The 27,433-nt window shown below is 42.0% G+C and overlaps 1 protein-coding gene across 1 annotated transcript in view; it reads left to right on the top strand.

The window, feature by feature from the left end:
* CHCHD3 (coiled-coil-helix-coiled-coil-helix domain containing 3) overlaps positions 1–27,433 on the top strand; it is a 256,091-nt gene that overhangs the window by 217,303 nt on the left and 11,355 nt on the right. The window lies entirely within an intron of this gene.

The following is a 27,433-nucleotide window of genomic DNA, read 5'->3' as shown; positions in this document are numbered from 1 at the left end:
GAGTCTCTATGCTCTGGGCTCTATTAGGGCACTGGAAATACAGAAATGTATGCTTGAGTCCCTGCTGTCAGAGCCCTGTACTTGAACTTACAGAGACAGCTCTACTATAGAAGTGCTGAAGTCAGATACAGGGATTTTTAACGTTTGTTCAGGAAAAATTGTTGAGTATTTTGTACATTCCAGGGGGTTTAATAAACTGGAAATACAGAAATAAAGAAGGTGTGATCCCTGACCTCCCGATACTTGCAGAATATACTTGGGGAGACAGATTAATACAAAAGTAACTGAAATGTGGTGTAAGATCAAGGCACGAGCAAAATACTGTAGGAATAGGAAGGGCGGGTCTGGACTTCAGGAAGACGTGACTAGTGCAGGCTGGGTCTTCTCACCTTGAGGTTTAGTTAAGGTAAGAGGAAGGAGAATGGCTTTCCACGAAGAAGGAATCAAATATTAGACAGGGTTAGGATGAACAGGGAGGGAGGGATGAGGGAATATGAGCCCCCAGAGGAAGACTGGAGTCAGACTTTGAAGAACTTCAAAAGCCTTGATCTGAAGGGCAGTTAATGGGGTATGAAGATTCGACCTAAAGCTGTAACTGCTTGGGGATATATTTTTTTATCACCTCCGTCTGGTGTCCACACTTCTCACCTTTACAATAATCAGTTTGAGGGGCCTCCCTGGTGGCTCAGGCGTTGAGAGCCCGCACTGTGAAGCTGTCCAGTGCCAGTTCGATCCCTGCCAGCCTCGGAGCAACCCATATGGCAAGCAGACCTCTCCTGTCTCGCCCGCTGCTCCCCTCAGCAGTGTATTTCATCAGTCTGCCTGTTCTGTTGCCCACTCTGTCTCTGCTGAATCCTCTCACCCTCCCGCACATCTGGCCTGTACCCTGGTTCTTGTATAAATAAATAAATAAATTTTAAAAAATAATCAGTTTGAGTTGATCATTGTTTCCAGAAGTCTTTTATTAAGTTTATGAGAATAATATTTAATTCACATGTATTTATGTGTTATAATCAGAATTTGCTATACCATGTTAGTGACTAAGATCAGTATGCATCCCAGAATAGCACATATTAGCTTATATTAATAACTATCTGTTATCAAAGTCCGAAGAATTAGAAGAGGGGAGATTTGGTTGAAAGGGTGGGGAGGAGAGCATTCATGCAATGCTGTCTGGGGAAGTCTTAGGGCATTAGCAGAGAAGGAACCTCAGGCAATAAGGGGACAGCAAAGCCAGTGTGCTGGTGCCCCATTTTAGCACTGCCCCTCTAGTCCAGGTAATGGGGTCATTTCTCAGTCAAAATGGTATGACGAACTTAAAAAAAATAGATTCCTGGTCAAGATGGCCACTTAGGGAGCTCTAAGAACTCACTTTGTACCAAATTCTGCATATTGTTGCAAAGAATGTGTTAGAGGCAGAAACTGTATGTGGTCTGTTCAGGTCTGCTGTCTGGACAGACATCTGTGATTTTTTTTTTTACTTATGTCTGTAACTGGGCTCATATGGAACCAAGATATATAAGAGCCCCTCTTTTATTGCTATTCCACTTGAAGCATTATTATTTAATGAACCCTTTAAGTAGTCCTTCTCTTTGCATTCTGTGATCAACTTTTGTCTCTTTATATCTATCCTAGAGGCTTAGTGCAGTGAAGACTGTATAAAATTAATAAATGCTATTGAATTTTTAAATTATTAAGGCAGTATTTTTTTTTTTTCTTGGTAACAGGCAAATGTAATTTTCCCCTCTCTTTTCTTCCAGGTCAGCTTCTTACAAAAAAAGTGTGTGAAATTATAGCTTAACTGTCATCCTTCACATTTATCTGTATCATGGAAAGTTAGTCTATAAACATAGTCTTTGCTTTACAAAATATATGTGATTATACCATACATATTTTCTTTAACTTACATTTATTTTGGGTATACTCCCCCTGGTTAGCATGTGACAAATCCAAGTCATTTTATATCACAGTACAGTGGTCCTCGATATTGTTGCACTAATTTATGAAGCAACCGGCTGCTGACAGGCACTCAGATTGTTGTTGTTGTGTTTTTGTTTTTGTTTTTTTGTTTTTTTTTTTTGACCAGTAAAAAAAGACTGGTGTGAAAATAATGTGTACATAAACCCTTAGAAACTGGTGCTTTTTCTTTTGTAATATGGATGACATTTGAGTTGTGCGTCCTTCCAACTATGTGGCATTGAGCTACTTGGGCTGCATTTTGCTGCTGTTGAACCTGTATGTATACCTCATGGATTGTGATAAGGGATGATGAAATAGTGATAATTCTGGTAATAATGTAGGTATACAGTAGGCATTCAGTACTATACAGCATCAGTTTCTGTAGGGATCAGGTTAGAGCTGGCCAGGGCACAGATTACTTAGGTTTAGAAATTTTATTACAGCGTGAATGTAAATCTGACCTCACACGCATCTTTTGGAAAGTCCATTTTGTGAAAATTTTCAACTTTTTTGACTTGTGTAATTTAAAAATATCACATTTTGGCACAGTCTTTGCAGTTTTTGCTCCTAGTTTGTAATTCTCTAGAGGTGAATTGAAAACATTAGTGGTAGAACTTTTTCCATTAACTCTGGGAAAAACTACAGAGCAAAAAATTGTCCTTTGGCAGAAATGTCAATCCATACCTCTTTTGGAGCATTTGGAAACTGAAGCATTGAGAAGCTGATTTAATAGGAGAGTTGAAAACCAAAATGTATACACATCTTTACCTTTTCTAACTGATGACAAGACAAATGAAAAATATACTCTCAGAACTTGATGATGCAGAGAAAATAGAATTGTTGCTCCTGAGAGTGCATTAAGGCTAGATCTTTAAAAGATTTGAGTGCTAAGCTTCTGGCCACGTTCTCCAGAAAGTGGATCCATTCTTATTAATGATACATCTATTTGTACTTCATGCCATAAAACTCCACTTTTGTATGATCTAGTGTCTGGAAAGCAGATTGAAGAAAATAGGAATATTTAATGTGCTAGAAATTTTCCTATAACAACGATCAGAAAAGTATTGCTCATTTTCTCTTATTTGTGGTTCTTGATTTTCCTGGGTGGTTGTTTTTTTTTTTTTTTTTTTTGGGGGGGGGGCGGTTTGTGACCTATTAGAACTTCTTTTAATGCTTCCATTCCATAACATTGCTGTATCTATAATGAAATAGTAAATATCCATAGGAGCCAAATTTTTGCTGCATATAATTTTTATAGATCTTCGTATAATGCAATAGACTTGTTCTAGCCAAGTTACTTTTCTTTCCCATCCCCTCCCACCCCTTTTTAGTTTTCTATACTGGTAAAAGATAATAGTCACAGAGATGTCATAGAGGAATGAAATGAAATCTGTTGAAGATCTTGGTACATCCCAAGCCATCAATAGTTAGCTAATTGTTAAGGTTGTCAATATTGTTCAAGTTTCTGTTAACTGAATTTCATACGCATTTTAAAATTGATGCCCACTGTATAATCCAGTCTGTTTCCTGAGAGGATCCTCTCTGAACATATAAAATTAAAGTTGAGAATATACCATGCCTCCTAACTCCATGGGCTTAAAGATAAATGTTTTCTGTCAAATCATTAAGCAACAGTTAACAATACTTCTCAAAATAATAATTATGTCTTTGCATGGAGGAAGTACATAATTTAGTTAGAAGTGCATACGGGAGAGTGCACTTGGGTGAATGCAGCTACTATTAGTTTATGGTATAGCTCTCATCTAATAACTTGTCATCCCTCTAGATTATTTATATTAATTTGAGAGAGTAGGCAATTATTGGCTGGCAGACTGTAATGAACAAACAAAATTTTTCCTAAAAGTTGTTCTGAAGTCAGTTCCTCGACATTTGGTTTATAATTTTCCCCAGAAATAAAAATGACACTTGTTGGAACATTCTGGATTTTTAAAGCTTTGGTAACCTCAGTCACAGGTGCTACCTTGTTTCTATGAAAACACGTGGATTCCTGTAGAGAGAGAAGAGGAAATGCAGGAACCTTGGAAAGCACAGCCCCTCCCCATTCCTAATCCCTCTGGTAGCTTTTAGACAATTTTTATAGATGTGAGTAAATCCTGTTTTCCAATGAAACATTGTGTGGAATCCTAGTACTTCCGATGGACACTTTGACTTATTAGTACTACTGCAGTTGATAAGCTTACTCACAAGCTTTGCTTATTATCAAGAAAATAGGGGAGCGTGTTTTCAGGATTACAGCATTTAAAAGTCAGGGGCCGAGGTTGATAGCTGCAGTCTTATGTCAGCCTCAGCACCCACATGTATTTATCTGGGTGCACAGTGTGGTGATGGTCAATGATTATGGTATATTTTTCACAGCTTGCCTTGCAATCACAAGATGCTCATCCATCAGTGTGATCCGTGTGATTAAAAGTGAAATAAGTTTCGGCTTCAAAGCTGAAATAGTTGACAATTGACAACATCTTATAAATCAAAATACGGAGCTGCAACAAACCACCCAAACTTACAAACATTAAAGCACAATATGAAAATAACCTTTGGCACCTTCTCTGCCTCCTCTTTTGCCATCCTGTTTCATGGACTTTAGAGTTCATCCATTCAAGAGAATCCACCCCTTACACCCTCCTGTGTCTGTGGTTTCACTCACGCTGCCTCAGCTCATAACACACCTTGCCGATTTCCTCCTACTAAATGCCTCCATTTGTCAGATCCCTTCTCCTACTCTGTAGGTTGCCTTTTTGTTTTTGTGATGATTTCTTTCGGGAAACAAAAACTCTGTTGTTTGATGTGGTCCCATTTGTTTTTGCTCTTGTTTCTCTTGCTGATGGAGTTGCATCCCCAGATACATCTTTGTGATTGATGTCGGGATGTGTCCAGATATTTATGGTTTCAGGTTTTGTATCCAAATCTTTAATCCATTTTGAATTAATTTTTGTGAATGGAATTAAGTATGGATCTAGTTTCATTTCTTTGCATGTGGCTGTCCATGTTCCCAGCACCATGTATTAAGAGCCTTTCCTTTCTCTATGGTGTAGCTGAGACCCGTCTACTAGGTTAGCTTCTCTGAAGTCTCCCTAGACTCTGCCCTTCCCACACCCAGCCACTCCCTCTGTGTTCCTGTAAGCCCTTACTGCAACCGGTTTTTATCATAGTTACCTGTGCCCCACATATTCCTTCTAAAGAGCACCCGATGCATACAATGTGTCATAACCATCTTTATAGAAATAGTACTTTAATGGGTGGCCAATTAATATCAATACTATTATTTACTAAGTTGAACTGAACTCTTATAAAACTTTTTCATGGCTTTCAACTTCTAGTCTCAGAATATTTTCGTGCAAGAAGGGACCTTGAATTTACATTGGAGGAAGCCACCATCTAAAAAGCCAAGGAAGAATTACAGACTCTTGGGAGTCTGAAGGGTCCATTACCGTTACCATGTCCATTTATCAAGTGTGTGAATCTCCTTACCAGTTGAAATGAACCATCTTGAGGGCGGAGCTGTAATTTATTCTGTTTATAAATCTCCCCAGCACCTAACAGATATTCTGCACTTAGTAAATACATTCTGAAATAAATTCAGTGAATTAGAGGGCTGTGGCTTTGTGTCATCTCTGTCCAGCCTAGTAGTTTGATTTATCTAACTGTTGATGGTCTTCATTACAAGCTGTTAATCCAGAGCTGATTTCTTTGTTGGACATTTGGTAATTGCCAGAGTTCATCTCCAAATACATGCCAGAGAGCAGGCAAGCTTCCCTCTAGGCAATATTGCTAGGGTAGCTAAGACTATATCTATATTCAGAATGTCTTGAGTGTTATTTATTAGATAAAGGTTTGTCATTAATTGGGAATCCATTCAATTCAGATTTCTCTACAGTATGGATTTCTATTAAAGAAGGATTATTGACACTTGAAAAACTTCTTCACCTCTTCACATTTTTTGGAGGACTATTTTTCACTTTGTTACTAGTAGACATATTCATACAATATTTTCCAAAATCATAGTACTTCTTATTCACATTTTCTAAGTGAACTTGCACACATGGTATCTTCAAGTCAGGTCAGTCTCTACCCAAAAAAACCAATTAGATACTTCATATCCAGTAACTTCATGTGAAAACCAAGTTACCTGCTTTCCCCAAGAGCTCTCTGTTATTCTGCTGCACCCATCTGTATTAAACCTGATTATAGGCATTTTCTGAGTAAGGTATTGATGGGAAATAAGCATAGAGGTGACAACGCCTATATATTCTAGGAAAGGGATAAGAGCCATTTCTTTTCCTGGCTCAATTAAAACTGTACTGATTGTCAAGTCCCATTAACCTAGCGGGTCACTACCTTGCCTGCATTCACGGCCGCCCCCCTGTAATGTAGAGTAGACTTGCCACATCATGGACACATTTATGAAGATTGATAATAGCTGAGGTTCAGTGTTAACTTTTATTGTCAGGCCGGCTGTACAAGAAACTGTCTGGTATTGGCTTTTGCTCTGATTTATGGAAAGGTTGCCACATGAAGAAGACATCACATAAAACAGCTCTGCTGGCAGCAGTGATATTAGATGCAGTTGTAAGTATAGCAGATAATAACTAACACTAATTAGGTTCATTATCCTCTCCTGCTACCGTCTGTACTTGTGATAGGGTGGGCCCGCTTTACAGTGCAGTGTCTTCCCAAAGGAGTGGGTCTCTCGCTTGCTTTCACTGGGACTAGCGTGTTTCTCCAAAGCAGGCTGTGGGGTGTGGTCCTGTAAGAGGGAATCATTAAGGAGTCGACTCGATGGCTCCAGTGATCCCAATGTGACAGCACTGAGTAATTACCTACTGGTTTTGCCTCAGGGTGCGTGTGCATGGAACACTCCCACACAAACTCCGCAGATGGAAGGATTCTGAAATCCTGGCTCCTGAATATCTCAAGAGCTGCAAGTAGTAGCAGGTGGCTCTTCTGGAAAATGGCACCTATAGCTCCTTGCTCAATAGGACTTTTGTCCCCAAGGAGAATAGTCATTACTTTGCCTGGATTTTTCAGTTTCAATGCACTTTGGTATGGTGGAGTGTCTTTTTATGCTGTACAAACTTTCCTTTCCTTTGAAATCTTTGTCTGGTCTCTCTAGTTCCAGTTGCATCTTAATATGCAAGAATGGCAGCTGTGTTTTCCTTTAAGCAAATATAATTGTGAGGGGAAGGCGTCTCTGTTTATCCCATGGACAAACACATCGTGGGTAATGCCAAAAAAATAAAAATAAGAGGCTTGGGACCCCAGAAAAATTACGCAAATCTTTTCAAATCTTTGTAAAGCGGGTGAGTGCTGCCCTTTATGGGGCCACCTCCCTCCCGCACCCAGCATTTTCTCTGGAACTGGCAGCTGTGTGGAGCTGGGGGTGCACATACTTGCAGGAGCAGTCGCCACCTCTCTCTCAGCTCCAGGTGTAGACTGAGATGCCCGGGTGTCACTTGGTCTTGGGTCTGCTTTGCCGGGTGGTTCCATTTCTAGTCATCCTAACTCTACTACCCTGTGGACGTTCCAAGTGATTTTGAAGCTTTCATGTGTCCATTGTCGAATTAAAGTCTGGTGATGTTTTGCTGTTTGCCCATCTTCTGACTTCTTTATCCTGGGAGGAGATCCTTTGTGTGAGCATGGAAGGCAGTTTTTTTGAAGTGACAGAACGGAGAAATGCAAGCGGAAGTATCGGAGGGTGAGCCTCGGATGCAGAGTGTGGCTCTGGCCCAAGCAGGCTGTGTGTAGTGGCTCCTTGTTGACTGGAAGGCTTCTGGCCCTGGAAGGGCTGGGCACACTCAGGCAGCCCCCGTCATAAAGCAGAAAGCACAGCAGCAGCTGGGGAGACACATATTTGGCCCACGATGACAGGCAGTAAGGCAAAGCCCAGGAAGTCCCACTCTGAGGTCGGGGGAGCCAAATTGTGAAGGTTGGATGCAAGATGGTGTCATTAAGGGCTTTCCGGGGAGAGAGTGCAATTACACGCAGAGCCAAATGAACAAGCATGTTAATATATGGGAAGATAACCTCCAAAGCGCTCCTGCAGGTGGCCTGGTGACTGTCAGAAAACTTTCTTTTAAACGCATACTTTTTAAAAGGGCGAATGCTGAATCCAAATGTCTTATTACATATAAATACAGGTATAGTTAAGATCAAGACTTAACCATTAATGGGGTCTATTCTTCCCCTCTCACTCTTTTTTTTTTGGGGGGGGGGGTCCAGAAAGTAAAGAAATAAACTTCTGAGCCCAGACGATTTTTCCTGGCTTTGCTTGCATATTAGATAGATGTGGAATGAATCAGAAAGGGGTATTATCTGGTCTCTCTTCTTTCAGAATCCTTGGATTTTGTATGGCAAAGAGCTTGTTAGAAGAAAGCCAGACCGCTCATGAATATCAGCATCACGAAATACTCAGGCTTAATTGCAGGGCCACAGGAAAGTCCAGGCCAGGAGGGCTAGCCCCAGTGCTGACGCTGGAACACTGACAAAAACATTAGTGCCAGAAAGGCAAATGCAATTGGTTTTTGGCACTAACTCCATCTGATTGCATTGGCCTCCCTGCAGCATTTTGTTGAGAAGAATCATGAGGCTGTGATAAGGCTCCATCTGGGGTGTCATGATCGATTAGTGATGTCTGCCACTGGCACACACATTGAGATAGGTGGTGTCTTTCACTTGTATTTACTACCCCTCTTTTAGAAACATATACCCCGTAACAGACAGTCTTTATACCAGAATTAGGGAGAATGGATGGGAGGAGTTGGGGGGAAGAAAGAAGAGGAGAAAAAGGAAGAAGGAAGCCTGTATAGTGTTGTTTTCTCTGTTCTCCTACCAGCAAATCTGGCGACACAAAATATCACTATTTTGCTACCTCTTCACCTGACCCATCTCCCAGTAGAAGAACCCATTTCTTTTTCCTCACTTCAGGCAACCTGAACACCAGTGAAACTATAACTTTAGCATTTGCAGGAACGTAAGGAATAATCAGGATAGAAACAACTGTGGGTAAAGTGTCCTTAGTGTACGGGGATATCTACCATTTTCTTTGTAATGAATGAGACCATCCTAACATTCTACTTCGATTAGCATTTGTAATACATGCAAAGATATTAACCTTCAGTGCGTTTCTGAAGTAGTGTGTCATGGTTAGTTTTAGTTTTAGTCAGAAGCCTTAGTTTTGCAAGTAGAGAAATCCAACTTGAGTAAACAGACGTCTCATGAACAATGAAAGGAGTAAAGTCCACCTGTGAGGCTATGCCTCACCAGTCTAAATACTGGTGCTTGTATCTAACACTGGAGATCTAAAAGGGGTGAAAATGATAGGATTTGGTAGAAATTAATATGATAATCGATTTACTTACAGTTAGTATAATTGAATCAAAAAGTATTAAGAAAAGCCCTCAGGCTTTATTTCATTATGTGTGCTTGTGATGAAAAGTATCTCCTTAAATTCTTCAATTTAAATAACCAAAACAGTTACTCAGACCTCAGACTGAAGTTGCAATTCGGAGCAATATGTACACTCTTCTTTCAAAACTCGTCACTCCTCAGGCCTCCCTGGTGGTGCAGCGGTTGAGCGCTGGGCTGCAAAGCTGCCTGTAGCCTCTGCAGCGCCGGTTCGATCCCCGGTCACTGGCAAGGGTCCCATATTGCGCGCAGACATCTCCTGCCACACCCGCTGCTCCCCTCAGCAGTGTATTTCGTCGGTCTGTCTGTTCTGTTCCCCACTCTGGCTCTGGTGAATTCTCTCACCCTCCCGTACTTCTGGCTGTACCCAGTGCTTGTATAAATAAATCTTGGAAAAAAAAAAAATCACTCCTCTCTCAAATTGGAGTTGCTGGTCATAATCAGCCAGTTTTGAGAGTTCACTGATCAAATTAGGCAGATAGGGCTCAAATTTCTACTTTGTGACTTGCTGTAGAGCCACAGCCGTTATATACTTCTTACCTTCATGTAATATAGCAAAACTCCGAGTTTTACAAGCTTTGTATCTAATAGGTTCATCCTGTGCAGTTAGCTCCTGAGCAGTGTCAGCTCACCAATATCCACGGTGGTTTTGTTATGTGCAAAGCTCCAGGTTCTCGATTATCCTTCACAAGGCTCGCTCATCAGGCGCATCAAACACCATCTCTAATTTCTGACCTGGGCCTCCTCCTCTGCTTCCCCGCACCTGCTCGTGGACTGGGTTTCTGGTCCATCACAGTGAACGTCTCTGTCTGCTTCACACCATTTGAAAATAAACCCCTTAGGACTCTCCTCTTCCTCCCTATTCCAGAATGTCCTTTGCTGGTTAAAGATTTTGAGGACGGGGTAAGGAACAGACTTCACGGCTTGAACAAACTGAAATGTTATCCGGCATTTTTAGTTAACACTGGCACTTCTGGGCCTCCTGCTGAGGGCTGCCAGCTTGACTTTGCAAAATGACATTTATGACACTAAAGATAGAGAAACTCACTGGAGAAGGCTGGAAACCAGTTTGTGGCCTGTTTGAATACTGGTTGAATGGTAATAAAACTTTAACTGTGTGGTGTTGATTATTCTTGAAATGCCCAACTTGGTTAAGATAGGATTTTGCTGCTATTAAAGCAAATTAAAGCAGTTTGCCATCAATTCTGTCAAGTTCCCCCTTGCAGCCTCGTCACAAGAGTGGCCCTGCCACCAGCAGTGGGCAAATCTGTGCCAAGTCTAATTACTTCAAATACAATTCCATTTATTCACAGGGAATATGCTGCTCCCTGTGAGAACTTAGTTGAGGAAAGAAAAGACATATAGGTTTATGTTAATTATTATATGCCCCATGCTGGAGGCTTGATTTTAACAGGAATGCAGCTTTATCAAAAACACGTGCAGGGAACCTCCTTTGCCACCACCTGAACTCTTTGTGGGTACCTCCTGGCTGTGTGAACAGTCCCAGCTCTCACAGGGCGGTTTCTACACCTTGGTTTGAAGTGGGTGATTTGCAAGTGGAAACTGTTTACTGATGATGAGTCACAGTTGGGTTCCCAGAATAACCTATCAAAGTTTACTTCTTGAAATAACAACAACAATCATCATGACAATTACATTATTATGTATGATAATTATATATCATAATTAGAATCATTGACAATGTTCATAATAACTATTATTTCTTAATAGCTGCTACCATCGACAGCTTACCCTGTGCCAGGCTTTGTGTTGCACTTAAATATTACCTTACTAATCTTTACAGCAATCTTAAACAGTGGGGGTTGAGGGAGAAGTCGTACCTGAGGGAAGCTAAGCAACTCGCCCAAGTCCACGGCAGGTGACGGTGGAGCCCAGAGGGGCTGTGTGTTCAGATGCAAACCCTGTGTTGCCTTCAACCGTGACCGGATGGCAGAACCTGACTACTTTACTGGAAAAACTCATTCTCTATTCCAGTTTGGATGTGAGGAACATTTGCCTCCCCAGCTTCAGTTGACTGCTCTACTCATAGGCTTTCTGCCCCACCCTACCCCTAACACATGCATGCAGGCACTGGTTCACAACGCATGTACATGCACACATGCGCGCGTACACACACACATATGCACTGGTTCACATAGCAGCAATGAGCAGTGCAGAGGCCTGAGCCGAGCTGCCTGTGGCATTTGGGGGCTTGCGCCAAACACTCGGAGATTAAGTGAGCGTGGGTCCTGCCCTGTTGGAGCTTATAGTCTAAGGGGAGACATGACCAGTCACCCCAATTGCAGTTGTGCAGAGTGCTATGAGAACATGAAACATGGGAATTGGCCGGGAGGTATCAGACACAACCTGTCTTTAGGCTGAGGTCTGAAGGCTAAGATGGTAGGTATTAGGAGAAGCATAAGGGAGGGTGTTGAAGCAGAAGACCGGCATGTGTGAAGATGCTGAGGAAGCAGGGGGATTCTGAAAGGAAGCCCACGGGAAGCATAGTGGAAAGAGAGGAGGCTGGTATGGAGGCAAGGACTACATCATGTAGGACCCACTAGGCTATAATTAGTATTTTGAGTTTTCTCTGAAGAGCACTAGAAGGTCTTTGAAAGGTTAGACCTGTACACTAGGAAGGTTTAAGATCAGATCTGCAGCTGAAAGGGGGCACTCTGCTTCTTGTGTTGATCATGAATTTCAGTAGAAATGAGGTTGGGGACTCAGAGTAGAAAGCAGGAAACTACTTAGGAGAATTTTTAAATATTCTAGGCAGCAGTTAAAGTGATGTGGACAAGGAAGGATCATGAGTATGGAGAGGGGTCTATTTAGAAATGTCATTGACAAGACGTGGTGACAGTTTGGGTATTGGGAGTGAGAGATGGAGTGATGTCAAGGGCAACTCAATTTTGGAGGGTCCATTGACTGAGACAGGGAAGAAAGAATGGAGAAGAAAGAAAAAAAAAATGGGATATAGAGGAGGGTATTCAGACTTCAATTTTAAACATGTAGGTCTTGTGAAACCTTCTGTGTGAATAGCAGTAGGCAATCACCTATTAGGCTGGACAAGTGATACAGAATGATGATAGCTGTCTGCACATAAGTGACATTAATACCATGAGGATGGTTGAGATAATGGTGATGAGGGCATATAGAGAGGAGAGCAGAGACACCTCTAGGACATGGCCCTGAGGATTCCCGCCTGTAGACTTCAATGAGAAGAGGAGACACAGAGCAGGAAGGAAAGCAGAGAGCACAGTTGCACACAAGCCCAGAAACTCCTTTCAGGAAAGAGGAGCGCTTTACCCTAACAAGTCTGTGCTGATTGGTTTAATAAGATGTCTCCTAAGAATCACTGGGTTTTGCTCCTTGGAGGTGTCAGACTTAATCAGGAGAGCTGTTTCATGGAAGTGTTGAGGGAAAGCCACTTCGGTGTGATAGAAGAAACTGATGGGAGGTAGGGAAGTGGAGATGTCTGTTGTAAGGCTGCTGTTGGCTGGAGCTGTGCTCCCAGTGTTCTGGTAACCACTGGCCACATGGGACCATTGAAATTTACTAAAATTAAGTGAAATTGAAAGGACATTCCCCCAGTGACATCAGTCTAGGTCCTTAGTAGCAACATGAGACATCTGAGTTGAACTGTGTAGACAGAACATTTCCATGCTTCTGGAAAGTTCTCTTGGGTGGCATATTCTAGAGAGTGTTTGAGAGCTGCTGGAAATGACCCAGAAGAGAAAGACACTGAAGTGCAAGGAGAACATACCCCACTAGAAAGCAGGGGGAAGGAAGGCAGGGACTGGCAAGCTGCTCCTCTTTTTATAGGCGACACAGTTTTCCTCCAGAGGAAGAATATATGGGTCCAGATTTTATGATGGAAAGATGAGGGTGTAGTTAGTTGTTGGCATCTGTTTTTCTCAGTGAAAAGTGAAAAAAAAGTCCCAAAATGAAAGCAGAAGGAAGGGGTGGGATTTTTGAGGAAGTAGGAGATGGCATGTAATAATAATGATCAATAGGGCAGGAACAGATTTACTATAGAAATGTGAAGATGTGGCAGGAGGGATTTAGTGTGTACTTATGAATGTACAGTGATTAGAGTTTCCCTAGCTTTATGATTTTCTTTTTTCCCCCAGAAACACTCAACAGGAGAGCTATATTAAGGGGCATAGGTGGGGCAGACATTGGTATATGGGCTGTGTAGAAGGGCTTAGATTAATACTGTTAGACTGGAACCCTGAGGTAGATGTCAAATTCATGGAGCTCAGCATGGGGAATTCAGTCCAGGACCCGAACTGAGAAATGTGTTGTTTGGTCCTGCAGAATTCATCCTTCTGCCTTTATTATGGGAACCTTTGATATTCCACCTGAAACACTGTGTATGAGGCCCCTCCCAGTCATTTGGAGAATTTGTGTAGTGGGTTGTTGCTTTCCATATTTCATGGTTGGCCTTGTTAATTTCTGTCTCAGCAGTGGCCTCAAAATGTTAAGCTAATTTGCTGAATCTTGCTTGTCCTCTGAAAAATGCTTAAATCCATTTGTGTAACAGACGGGGTTTAAGATTATATGATGTGCTAGAATTTAATGCCTTTGTATGGCATTAGTACTAAATACTTTAGTTAATTAGAACTGAAATATGGAATATGTTAGAATGTTTAAGTTACAGGGTCATTGTGTGGATGTTCCACAGATGCACATGTGGGTCCGTGTGATTACATGTCCCATATAAATTTTCCCATGTTCATTAGCTATAAAATGCTTCAGAGGTGTATTCTCTTCTAATTCTTATGGGGTATCAAGCAGGGAAATATTAGCTACTTGAATTTATAGTGTACTTGTCTTCCAAAGTTTGGTAAATAGTATTACACATTAGTTGGGCTTAATGCTAGAGATAAAAAAACAGACAATGGTTAGCAGCTTACCTTCCTTTTTTTTTAAAAAAAAAGAAAGATTATTTATGCATACAAGAACTGGGATACAGGCCAGAAGTGCAGGGGGTGAGAGGATTCACTAGAGACAGTGGGGAACTGAACAGGCAGACCGACCGAAATACACTGCTGAGGGGAGCAGCGGGCGATACACGAGAGGTCTGCTGCACCATGTGGGTCAGCTCCCTGGCCAGGGATTGAACTCGTGCTGTGGTGGCTGCCATAGTGCTGAGACTTAATCCCTTGCACCCCCAGGGAGGCCTGCAGCTTACCTTCTAAATTCTTCTTTTCCCTGCCAACTGAACATACCTGTTTTCCAAATCCAAAGAGACTGACTTCTCATTCCCTGGGATTTGGGGGGAATTAAGAGGTTAATATGGATAATACTCTTTGTGTTTAAGAGATGCAAGACACTATGCAAAATTATGTTGTTTGAGCACTTTTTTAAAAACCTCTCTGTTAACCCTTTGAAATGAAATTAGTTCCTATGGTAACTTATTGCTGTTGTAGATAGCGCCCTTCCTCACAAGTGCAAATAATTTTATAACATGATTTGGGAAGCAGACCCTGGGAATGTGCCGTCGTGCTCTTTCGCTGTTGTGCTGGTTCCTGTTAGATTGTGTTTGAAAACAACCTTGCAGGTGTCACCATCTGACCTTCACTTTGAGGCTGGAATAGGTAACTAGTGTACGAGTAGAATTTGCAGTGAGTTCTTCCTCCGTCCACCACCAGTAATGGTGGCATAGAAGAAACATTGGGGAAATAAAATGAGTTCTGGGAGCTGGAAAGGCAAAAGGAAGAGTGCCGAGGTCATGACCAGGGGCCTCAGGTAGAATTAAAAGTGAAAGACTTTTCAAAGGAGGAACTAACAATCTCAGTGACCTCTTGAAACAAAATATTAAATCAAACCCAAAGAACTAACTGGTAATGCCTGTGGATAGGGTAAGGTGTTGCTGTTCGTGAAAAATGAAAGGAAAATCTATTTTGGATAAGAAAATGGAAATCAAATAAGTTGCACGTCTAGTTAATGCTTGGAGTATGTCTTGGACTTAGGAAAAATGTGAGGACCATCAACGCTAGTGCTTGGCTTCAGGTGGGTAAGATTATTCTCTGCGTATTTGGTAAGAATTGAAGCCCCAAGGAACTGAAGACCACACAGCTCACTAAGTGAGGGGAACCATCTAGAAAACCCATTCAGTCACACACGAAAGCAATAGGAGAAACCCCCAAAGAGGCAAGAATAACTCCACCAGGACCCTTAGAACAACAGAGGCACAGATCTGAGCTTCGGGAATTCAAATTAAGAGAGGGAGGAAAGTCAGGAAGATCAATGAAAAATGACCGAGGAGGGCCCCACCTCTCCATAGACTAGAATTCCGTGAACGGAGAACGCTCCAGATTTCTCAACACTCACGTTACATTTTACTCCCAACCGCTTGCCCTGTGACTTAAATAATTGGGCAGTTTCTTTGCCTTCTCTCATGCTGTTGCTGAGACATTAAATCAAAAGGGCTTGTGCTGAAGGCTGACATGTTGAAGGTATTTTGAATTATCTCCCAATTTACAGTTTTGTCTTTTTTGTAGAGTTTGCATGTGGGATTTCATGTCTGATGTCTCAATGCTGTCTTCAGTTTTCAGTCAGTCTTCTATTTAGTGCCACAGAACCCATAGAAATGACATTACTATTAGGAATTTAGATGCCTCAGCATCTGGGGGAAAAGCAAACTTCCTGATGGCAATTTCCAGTGTGTGCTATTTACATATACATATATGACCCTGCAATTTTTATCTATGCCTGTGATAGAAAATTTAAAGATCACATGCAAAAATAAATCTTCCTCTTTGTTCACCTATCCAGGTCCCCTCCTTGGACACAGCTATGTTACCAATTGAGTGATTTTTTTTTTTTTTTCCAAACACACTCACCTTAGACAGGTTGCCTGGTTTTAGATTGAACTCAAGTCAGTCATGAGTTTTCGCAGAATAAGTAAAGTCAAAAATTATAGTTCAACAACATCTATAAATATGTTTTCAAATATATTTTGTGCCAGGCTTTCTCCATTTTCCAATAGCCATTAATCATCTGTTGATTTCCATCTGTCTATTCTGAGGGCAAGAAGGAGGGGCCTTAACCTGAAAGGGCTGGACTCAGTGTGTGAGGACAAGGCCTAAGTAAACGGGTAAAGATATTCCTGCCTTAAATATATTCACTTGTCATATAAAATGATTGGCTGTCATGGTGGACATATTATGAGGCTGTTGTGGCCAATCCTTGCCAAGGTTGAGCAGCTCCTGTGATGGAACCCCTCAGCCTCCTGGGGCACCACTTCATTGCCTGGCGCCTCGGCCCCTCACCAGGTTTGCCGTCTGCTTCTCCACCCTCGGCTGCTATTGACACACATAGGGGCAGATCCCTCTTCTCAGCCTGGCTCCCTGTGTCAGAAGGGGGCTTACTCATCAGCAGCCCATTACTGTCCAATGATGTCTCACCTAGCTGTTGAGTCCCTCCCCAAACGATCTATTTCTTTCCACTCCCCTGCGCACACACACACACAGCCTCATTTTTCACATTCTTCACTGTAGACTTGTGTTTTAACAAGAAATTTCCTTTGCTTCTCCTTAACCACGTTGGTTGCATGGGCCATGCTCTCATTTCTGCCCTTGGTTTTCTTTAAAAGCAGCATGGATGGAGCTAGAAGGAATTATGCTCAATGAAATAAGTCAGAAGGAAAAAGAAAAATATTGGATGGTTTCACTTATAACAGGAATATAGGGAAACCAAATAAGACATCGGGAGAAAATAACAATAAAAAACAACAAAACAAAACAAAAGCAGACAGTGATAAACCAGAGACATCCTGCAGGGGAGGAGGGAGGGAGAAGGAACACAGGGGACTGTGGTGATTGTGCATGGGGATATTGGTGGAGGAAATTCTCGGGGGACAACACCTTCCCTGTTTACCCAACTTCTGACTCACCTTTACTCATCAGCCAACTCCTCGGGAGTTCCTTCCTCTGCGTGTAGAACATGTCCTGGCCGATGGCGCTTTGGCGTTCTGACCTGTGTGCAAATATCCACATGAATCTTAAAAAAGGAAGTCCACTAGTGATGTCAGCGGCTCTTCTGCAAGCTTTTCCTCTCTTTTCTTTAACTGTCTTCACTTCTTTCACTTTTTTGTCTGGAGTGCCTTTCCATCTATGTCTTACATAAGCCTTTCCCATTTCTGACCACCCTACTTAAATCTTCCCTCTTATCTAAGACCCTTTCCAGTCATCTCCAACCAAGTGTAACCCTCCCCTTTCATATTTCCCCCATGGGCACATGTACCCCCTTAAAAGCATCTATTTTGTTATCACATTCTCTCTCTCTCTCTCTCTCTCTCTCTCTCTCTCTCTCTCACACACATACACGCACACACACGGTGTCTAGATATTATAGGCACTCAAAAAGGGTGGTGCAATGGGTTGAGCGCAGCACTGTGAAGCTGTCCGCAGCCTCTGCAGTGCTGGTTCGATCCTGGCCGGCCGGGGAGATAACCCACATGGTGCTGCCGACGTCACTGTCTCGCCCACTGCTCCCCTCAGCAGTGTATTTCGTCAGCCTGCCTGTTTTGCTCCCTGCTCTGTCTCTGGTGAATCCCCTCACCCTCCCGCACATCTAGCTTGTACCCCGGTTCTTGTATAAATAAATCTTTAAAAAAAAAGGGGGGGGGTATTGAATTGACCTAATCTCCCTGCCTCCATGTCTTCCTTTACTGTCAATTCTCTTATTTACCCATCTCCTGCCTTCTGGCCCCTGCCTTAAGGAAGATAGTGAAATTGTTTCTCCAAATGGCTAGGGATCCAATGTCGTGGCCTTTTGTCAGGTCTTTTTTCTCTGATGTTCTCTTTCACGAAACTCTGGTTTCCCCAGGCTTGTGATGCTGCACGCGCTGGGCCTTCTCTCTGCACTCGGTTCTCTGGCTGTTCTGTTTCCTTCACCATCACTGCCCCCCAGATCTCCCATGCTCAGCTGCCCTTCCCGCCTCTGTCTCTACCTTCTCCTGCACAAACCTCTCCAGGTGTTCCCCTCTCTTTCAGTCCGCCTTCAGTCCTGAGCCCTAGCTCCATACTCCAGCCCCTGGGGTCATTTACACTTGAGGTTCCTGACGTTCCTGGGGCATTTTCATTCTTTAAATCCCAGGCTTTGGCCATGTATGCATCACCCATTCTCTCTCCTGCTTTACCTCTGTGTCCTGTCGGTAGACACACCTCTCCCTTGCTTTCCGGAGCCTCCATCCTGGCGTTTTTTCATTGGGCAGAGTCCCACTGGCTCCCACTTGCAGCCTCCAGTTTATACCCATCAGACCAGCCTTTCTGAGCTGGCACCTATATAACTTGGCTCTTATTTGGAAAGGAATTTAAGCATGTCATCTGCTATTGGAACAGTCTCTGGGCAGCCCCTCCCTCCTCAGCCCTGCCTCACCTCTGCAAGTCACAAGGACCCGCTCAAGTGCCCTCTCTGCCTCTTACTCACCGTCCTACCCTACATTTGGGGGGCTTTTCAAATCCCATCCCCCACCCCATGGACTCCCTATGGGACCATGCCCAGCTCAACATCATCACTCCCCCTCAAGCTTGAAGACCTCCTGCTGTGCTGTTTCCTTGACACCTCTGTTGCCTTATGTGACCATGACCTTTCCAAGGGTGTGTTTGTCTTCCTTCTGTTCTTTCAATACAACCTTCACCGCCTCCTCAGAATGTGTGCTCAGAGGTCACGGTGTGAGGTTCATGTCGCATTTTTCTCCCTGGCGGCCATGCATCCCCGGAGGCTCGCTGGCACAGCCTGTCGCACCCTTGTGGGGTTTCCCTCTTCCAGTGAGGACATCTACACACTCCCCCCTACTGGGCATCAAAGGGATAGAAAACAGACAAAAGGCGTCATGTCACCCCCTCTTCCCATTCATTTTTAGCACCCTGACACTTGAAGGGCAAATTGGTATGGATTTTCCCCGTTGTCACTAGAATAAATACATTTGCAATTCTTTCACTTAAGGAAGCCAGACACATTCCTTCCTGGGTATATCTTCTATTTGGATCTTGCTTTCAAAATGTAGTGGGGAAAAGAGTATCACCTAAAGTAATGTAACCCGCTCTCTCACTACAGACTTCAAATTTGGTCTTAACCTACTTTTGCAGTATGTGTCACAGTATGTCCTCACTGAGCTGTGTGACAGTTTTTAAACTTTTTAAATTAAGCTGTTCTTGACTTATCTTAGTATTAAAAGCATTCTCAAATTTGATCACAGCAGGGGAGAGGGAGGGGGATGGGTATGTATTTTTATGCTTGGGTGACTCAAATGGAATTTCACCAAACTTCTTGCCACCCAAGTCACCCCATAGTCATTCCTCAGCTCAAGAGGAGCATAGAAAATTTATCCCAGAGAGTAATTCATTTTGAAAAATTATAAGCAACTAAAAATAGCTTGAGATGAGTGTGTGTGCTCAATCATATTCCTGCACAGACTGCTGGTACCATACTACATAACTGGAAGATTCCATGATTCTGTGCTATTAGGATAGTTAGATTTGATGTAATCAGGCCTATAAAATTTTTCTTCAGGGGTGGGAGGATTATCTCTGGGAGGTTGTATGTGAAGTTTCATTCAATTTGCTCAAAGCTCTTAGGGATTATGACCCTTGAAAGTTACTTAAACAAGAATCCTGAGGCCAGGTAAATGGCCTCGTGTCTGGAACATTGTATATTCAAGTTTCGTCATGCTTCAAACTAGATCTCTGTTTAGCTGTGTTTACAACTGGAATACCTCCTGATCTTATTATAAGACCTGTGTGCACATCTGTCTCCGCCCAGCAGACTGTGACCTAACAGAAGGCAAGGATCACACCTTCTTCAGCACCTGTTGTGGTGGAGAGCACATAATGACTGCATAATCATTTCTGTAGCTTCATATTTGTTCTTGGAATAACTGAATGGTTGAAAGAATAAATGAACCAAACTTTATTACCCATCCTTAGACCAGTGTTCGTGAGTATTCCAGAGTTATATGATAGGGGAAATAGAAATAATTTATAAAGCTTAGGGCATGAAATAACTTTGTGTCTGGGTACGTTTAATATATTAATTATTGAAAGTGAAAGAAATATAAGATTGGTGCATTGTGTAGGTATAAGAATAACAATGGTGATGACCCTTATTTTGGTCTTGAAGTCTTACTGAGATATTTCAAATAAAAATAAGTTGTTGTATTTAAGATCACTGGGTCCCATTCATAAATTGATGTGTTTTTTGGAGATTCACATTCAACATGTGGCCCTGGACATCTCTTTATTCCATGGCTTGTAGATCTTTTGAAGGAGCCAAAGGAATATTTCTCCAGATATTTCAGCTCTTCTACCAGGGACTGCTTCTGTGAATTGTGGTTTTATTTTGTTCCTATTCTCTGCATGGCAGAGGTGATGTTCCACCTAGGAAGCTTTGTATAAAATGCTGCTGGTCTCTTGGGCACTGTTAAAGCATAGAGCTCCTTTGTTAATCCACTCATGCCTGTTTTACCACAGCATATTATTTGACATTCATTAAGCAATATCAATATTCCAAGCATCGTTAAGAAAAACAGGGAGGGAGAAATGGTTTGTGCCTCTAAATGAAGACTCACCCAGACTAAAGTGCAATGTGTTAGCTTGTTGTCTGATGAACTTGAGAAAATGGCATCTCAAGGCCCTTGGTTTTCCTGAAGTAAGGGTAGCTGGAAGTTGGTTTGGGGTCATGCCGGTTGATTTGATGCTGACGTCAATTATGCTCTGTGTTCCTAAACTCTATCTACTACTTGTCTCTTGTTCTGAATATCTTTTCTGTGAAGAAGTTTTATTTTATCTCCCTTTTTAGAGGGAGGGCTTTGCTGCCCATGGCCCACATATGTCGAGGATAGTATGATACGGTAGAAAATGAAAATTAGCCAACTGACTTTTTTTCCTGCCTTACACCAGATGCCCAGCTTCACAGATCTTTTCAACTGAGTAAATATTTCTTCTCAAAGACATTATTGCTTGGAGAAATTTTCTGGGGAAAAAAAATTATTTTAAAGTTGTCATTCTTTTTTTTAAAGATTGATTTATTCATGCATACAAGAACCATGGTACAGTCCAGATGTGCAGGAAGGTGAGAGGTTTCACCAGAGACAGAGTGGGGAGCAGAACAGGCAGACTGACTGAAATACACTGCTAAGAGGGGCAGCGGGCTACACAGGAGAGGTCTGCCACGCCATGTGGGTATCTCGCCAGCCAGCCAGGCTTGAACCCTCACTGCAGAGGCTGTGGACTGTTTCATAGTGCTATGCTCAACCACCTGCGCCACCAGGGGAGGCCATTCTGGGGAAAATTTTTTGACTAATTTAGCCTCTCTAGTTCATTAGGTTTTAAGAAGTGACTTACAGGACAGTTGGGGGCCTTGTTCTTTGGGGATGCCGCAGAAGATGGCCCTCTTTTCTAAGTCCACCCTCGATAGGGACCAGGACCTCTCCAAGCTTTCTGCCGCTAAACTGTGAGACCCATAGAGCAGGATCCCGCATGGGGATGGTGAAGTGGCAAGATGCCCCAAGGCCCCTCTGTGCAGAGTAATCTGCGAAGCCAGCCACAGGGAGTCCCGGAGTGTCAGTGTGTTACTTGGTGTGTTACTCGCTGTGTCCTCCCAACACCACAAGAAGACAGAGCCAGCCAAGCCCCCCCAGCCTGGGTGTTGTTCACAAGTCCCTAATTTCCCACTTTGCTACTGGGTTTGCCCTAATTGCCACCATCATTCCCAAGTACCCAATATTACTGAAATAAGGAAGGAAAATGTCTTGCAAAATTGGGAAGGTATTCGTTCGCTTTAGTGATGTGTCTGCTCCCTAGGTTCAGTGTAGGAGGCACATCGCTCCCAGAGCAGAGTCCTGGGTGTGCAGGGTACTGTATCGTTTATCTGGCATGGGTGGCCAGAGGTCCTCACCTTGAGATTTTCCTGATTTGAAGACTTTTATTCAGGACCCCAAAATCTGGGGGAAGACTGGCAATGCTTTTTCTTCTCTCCTTACAGATCCCCCCCTCCTTTGGATCCAGATTATTCTGTTGTGATCCTGATGTCTTTTTCTCAAATTAATCCAGAAAAATGAAAATATTTAAATGTTTTCAAATAGAGGCTGATCATTCAAGTCTTGGGTTTATAGGCTAGAAGTCTGTATATTACTTTGTTGCATCTATAGCCAAAGCTCAGCTTTCCTTCCCACTTTGAATCTGTTGGTCAAACAGTACCTTATGTGACAGTCTGCGATCAGTTCTATTGGGTCATTGAGCCGGATGCTGGGCCGGAAGGAACCAGGGTCGCCATTCCCTTCTCTCATGGCGTTGAGGCCTCCTGGCATTTTTTGTATTGAGATGATAGCCCGCACAGCAGTGGATATCCATCATTTTAGTCAGTAAATGTAAAAGAAAATCTTCTGTTCTTATTTCATTTTACCTTTTAAGGTTTATAGCAAAGTGTATGTGAAAGCAAATTGAAACAAAAAAAAGCAGGTAACTTTTAAGCTATTTGGCCTCTTCTGAAGTGTAATTGTGGCAATTTGATTATAGCTCAAATAAAAGCATCATTAATAAAGGTGGTTAGCAGCCATTAAGAATGTCAGAAAAGCTTGAAATTGACTTGTTTTTCATATCTTGCATTGTTAAAAGGAGGCTGTTTACATTTTGTTCTGAAAACTAATATTAGGCTATTGTAATTTAATGTGAAATTAAAAATAAAAAAGTTAATAAAAGGTAATGAATGTCTTTGAGATATTTTCTCACTTTATATTGCATTTTATGATAGCATTATTGTAAATGAGAGAATTGAATTATTGCATATTTTGGAATATGGCAGTGTGCATGTCTGGTAGCTTTAGTTTTATGTTATAAAAGAAAAGCAGAAATCCTGACCCCTGGGCTTAAGGTCTAATGAAGCATTGAGTATAGAGGAAGATTGAAGCTTTTGCTTTGTGCATAAGACTTAGACCTAAAGATTTGACCCCTAGGCTGTGTGTGTGTCTGGTTTTAATGTAGATAGCATTGCAGGGCCACCAGGCTCCATGAGAGACGTGGGGGGAAGTGAAGGGTCCCTGATAACAATTGTCCTTTCAGCAATAGTCATTCTCTATCTATTCATCCAGCTATTCCCTCTCCTGCCCTCCTTCTCTCTCCCCCCTACCCTCCATCCTACTGGTCTAAATACAGGGAAAAGATCCTTGTTTTTGTACACTTGCTCTCAAAATGAATGCTTTTTGCATGTGTTCCCAGGAGTTTTAGGAATTACTCTGCCCACTGATTATCACCACATGACTTCGTAGTGGGGAGTGGTGTGAGGAAAGCTAGCTCCCTGTTTTTCCCTTCTCCAAGGTTACCTTATTATCCCTGCCATTTATATTAGCAGAACGAAAAACATGATGGGTAAGTGGTTTGCTCAAAATAGAAAGCTCAGACCCACACCACATCAAAGAACTTTCTAAGACATAAAAGTAGGAGAGGCAGCAGCGAAATCAGCAGAAAGCTCTGAGACAGATAGCTGGGTGTTAAGTGTATTGGAGAGTTTAAGAGGAGAGTACTAAACACTATTATCTCAGCTTCACTTTCACCAGCATGTTTTTATTTCTTTTTTGACCAATTAATTCAACTAAGACTATCCTCTCCCAAGGAAATCCTTAGCAACAAAAGTAATCATTTGTCTATCACCATGTTGTTTTAAGCACTGAAAATTTTGAAACAACCTAAATGTGTATCTTTATTCTTCTCTATTTTTCCCTCCAAAGTTTCTACAATGAACCTGTCAGTATCATGAGAAACGTACATGGATATCTTTTCAAAGCTGCCTTTCAAGTTAATTGAAGCAGTGAACATTAGCAAATATTGTTTTACCAGCTACAGAATACCTACCTACCTGGGGTGCTTCTTTTGATTTTGTTCTCTGCTTAGATCTTTTAGTCTCCAGTTATGCTGCTGAGTGTTGTCTATGTCCTTGACCTTCAGTGCTCTTGTGGGGTGGTGGCAGGAAGGGCAGAGAGGAAGGAAGCAGAGTACAAATGTGCAAGAAGGAAATAAAAAGTGGAGAGAGACAGGTATACATTTGGGGATCTATCAAGAGTCCCCAATAATTTCAAGTGATGACTAAACTGGATTTTTTTTCTTAATTGTTTTTGATCAATACACATTGTTAAGTGTCAAGTTTTTTCTACCAGCTCCTTTTTGCTAAGTATGTTTTTGGATTAATATTCTCTCTCTCTCTCTATCTCACTTCTTTAAGTTCTCCAAATTTGAGTTTCATCTTTCTCTTGAACATTTGTCATTCACCATTTCTTTTTGTTTTAATCTTCTCTCCATGCAAAGAGCTGCAATCTTGCAGCTAAGATTTAATTTTCACTCTTAAATATCTTAACATTCTGCCTTTTGTTATTTTTTGCCTATTCGTGGCCTTTTCCATCAGCAAGCATGAAAGCAGTCAATAAAAATCAATTGCTAACTCAATGATTGTTGGAAGGTTTACCATAATGCATATTGGAAATGCCTGAAACCCTTTTCCTGAATGGGAGGTGCCACGGCTTGTGTTTTATGGGCTTCTAATGTTAGACGGTAATCTCATTTAGCATTTTCCCAAAGTGAAAACAGTGCATTAGGGCAACATAACAAGCCTTGCAGATCAATACCACGGCCGAGCTTTGCCCTTACAGATTAATCCAAGAAAAATGTGTCCGAGTCCACTCTGAGTGCAGGGACCATTATGTTGATTTCTAAGCCTCGATCACCCTTCCTACCATCTAATCTATATAGGTTGAAATGCGTACAAAAAGAATCTCAGAAGCTGTCTTGGGGGCCATGTACACACACAGACACACACAAGTAGAGAACAGACCACCAGACAGGAAATCAAGGGCCCTGCAAGTGAGTCCTATCGATTTGTGGTAATAAAAGTATATTTTGACACATTTCAAATCATAAATAACTCATAGACTTTAACTTACATTACTAACATAATGTAACTCAACTCCCGGTAAGTGCTTATAAGTTAGCCCTTCCTCAGGCGCCCACTGTGTCTAAGGAGTGACCCTTTGTGAACAGAAACACATGGAGTCTTCCATGTGATGAGCAGTATGGGGAAGCTCCTGCTTTATGTCTTGTCTTGCATGTTAACAGGGAAGGCAACATATCTGACAAGGGTGGGTCTAGTCTTCTCTCTGCATCTTCCTTCCTCCTGCCTTTTAATCAAAGACATTGTGTGTCAGAGTAGGATGGTCCACGCACAGGATGCAGCCCTACTTGCCTGTGCTGGCTCTGGGCTCTCATCATGCATTTGCCTGGTTCAGCCGACCTAAGGCTCAGTCATTTTGTCCCGTTTACCCAGATATGCATGGAGCTGTGATCTGTCACACAGTGGAGTCCGGACTCCTACTCTGGAAGCCCAGACGACTCCTTTTAGGTGCTGATGTTCATGGAAGGGGATTAGGGAAATTGTGTGCAGGAAAATTCACAGACGTCCGAACTTTGTGCTCGGAAAGGGAATTGAAACTCTTGGGATTGGACTTAAATTCTGTTCTCAGGTATTTGGCAGAGGAGTAAGGTAATGAATGAAAAAGTAAAACGATGTGATGTAAAATTTGTAGGATGATCTCCCTCTGTATGTCTGCTTTCTTTAGAGGGTAGTAAGAAGTGAATTCCCTCAGGACCAGAAACGTGGTTTGCATTTCAGCTTTCTGTTTTAGTGAAGTATATATTAACTTAGTGTGTTGGATGAAAGTAATGAGGAGACAAATCGTCACCCAGGGGTTTCCTTATTGATGACAAATATTCCTCCTGTGTTCTCTAGGGTTTTGTTTTTTTTTTTTAGAACCCATTAAATTTAAAGTAATGCTACTTTCAGATTGCTTTGGAAATAACAAATTTAAATATAAAAAAAACTGACATGAAAAACTGCAAGCCATTTGGATTACATAAAACTAATTTGAAAAAATATGAATTCCTAGATTAAAAGTGATAATATTGTGTATTTTCTCAGTGTATATCATCCTTATAATCCAAGTTCCTCTAGCATCTTAAAAATATTTCATTTCTGTTTGTATAATTCATTTGGCTTATTTGCTATTATCATTTTTCAAGTGTATATTATAAGCTTTTGGGAAGCATTTATATTTGGTACTACAGACTCACTGAAAGCGTTCTAACTAAAATCAGAGATTTGTAAGTATAATTTAGTGAAATTTTAGCCCAGGGAATTAAAAATTTTTTATCCCTCTCTACCCATTTGTATTCTCGACAATTTATTGAATGACTTCTGTGAGAGAGAGAGATCACTAGCTGGGTCACCAGGAGTACAGGACGGTCTTTCTCGGGATTTGCAGTCTAGTAAACGGAGGTTGTTGACTTGTGCTAGACAATATTGTTGTCAACACTAAGTAGAAAATGGAGTAAGTGGTGAAAGAAGTTAGTACAGGATCATTGAGGTCACCATCGAGGAAATGACAGGCTCTACCACAGATAAGAAAGCAGTGTGAGCTATATAGAGTAGATTAAATATCACTCCATAGCTCGAGATTGAAAGATGAGTAGGTACTTTCTAGATACCTTGGAATGGGTGAGAATTTGGGTCGAGGACATTCCCTAAACTGAGCAGAATGAATGATGGGCATGAGGAACCAAACCCTGGGTGTAGTTTGGTCAGGTTTTAGCAGTTGCAAGGTGGGCAGGAACCTGATCAAGAAGCAACTGCTGCTCACCTTGTATTTAATTTAAAAAGCAGTAGGACGAGATACCACAGATTTATGCATTTGAAAGAACCTTCTAGAAGAATATTCTTCTGGAAAACAGGAATATAAAACATACGTCAAGACAAAAGGAGACTAGTTTGGAGGTCATTGTTTAGATCCATAATGCAAAATGATTAAGAATTCTGAAAAAGTAGCCATCATTGGAGCAGGAGGCCCAAACAGCAGGACCTCAGACTTTGTGGCCATGAGAATGGGAGAGAGGGAAGTCGGGGTTCCAGGGTGTCTGATCTGACTGGCCGGCTGAGGAGGGTTGGCACCATTCACATGAGCCAGGTCTTGCGTGCCGAGAGAGGTTTGTAGTGGGGTCCATTA

Source organism: Talpa occidentalis, unplaced genomic scaffold (assembly GCF_014898055.3).
Source record: "Talpa occidentalis isolate TD23 unplaced genomic scaffold, MPIMG_talOcc4v2.1, whole genome shotgun sequence".
Taxonomy (NCBI): Eukaryota; Metazoa; Chordata; class Mammalia; order Eulipotyphla; family Talpidae; genus Talpa; species Talpa occidentalis.
This window is presented reverse-complemented; position numbering and strand designations above follow the sequence as displayed.